Source organism: Saccopteryx bilineata, chromosome 3 (assembly GCF_036850765.1).
Source record: "Saccopteryx bilineata isolate mSacBil1 chromosome 3, mSacBil1_pri_phased_curated, whole genome shotgun sequence".
In the NCBI taxonomy this organism is placed as follows: domain Eukaryota; kingdom Metazoa; phylum Chordata; class Mammalia; order Chiroptera; family Emballonuridae; genus Saccopteryx; species Saccopteryx bilineata.
This window is the reverse complement of record NC_089492.1, coordinates 285,067,365-285,067,736: the sequence shown is the minus strand read 5'-3', so window position 1 is coordinate 285,067,736 and position 372 is coordinate 285,067,365.

Here is a 372-nt window from a genome sequence, read left to right as displayed (position 1 = left end):
GGTAGCCACAGAGACTGGATCAGACTCCAGGCCCATCCAGACCTGGGCCTGCTGAAGCCCCTTCTTTCCTGGCTCCTGTCATGGGAGCAAAGCGTTGTCCCCTGGAGATGGTGACTCAGCAAACCTGGAAGACAGGAAAGGCATGGATGCCACAGCTCTATTCTCTACTTGACCAGCGCTGGGGGGGGAGGGGGAGGAAAGGGACACTACACTGTGTCACCCTGTCCCGGATGTCTCTGGAGTGAGGGACAGACAGAAACAGGAGAGCTTCTATTAAAAGTCATTCACACCATGGAGTAGGAGATGCTTGGGTGGGTGAGTTTGCACATGTCGGGGCGAGTGTCTGCGGGGAGAGGTTTTAAGAGCCCATGA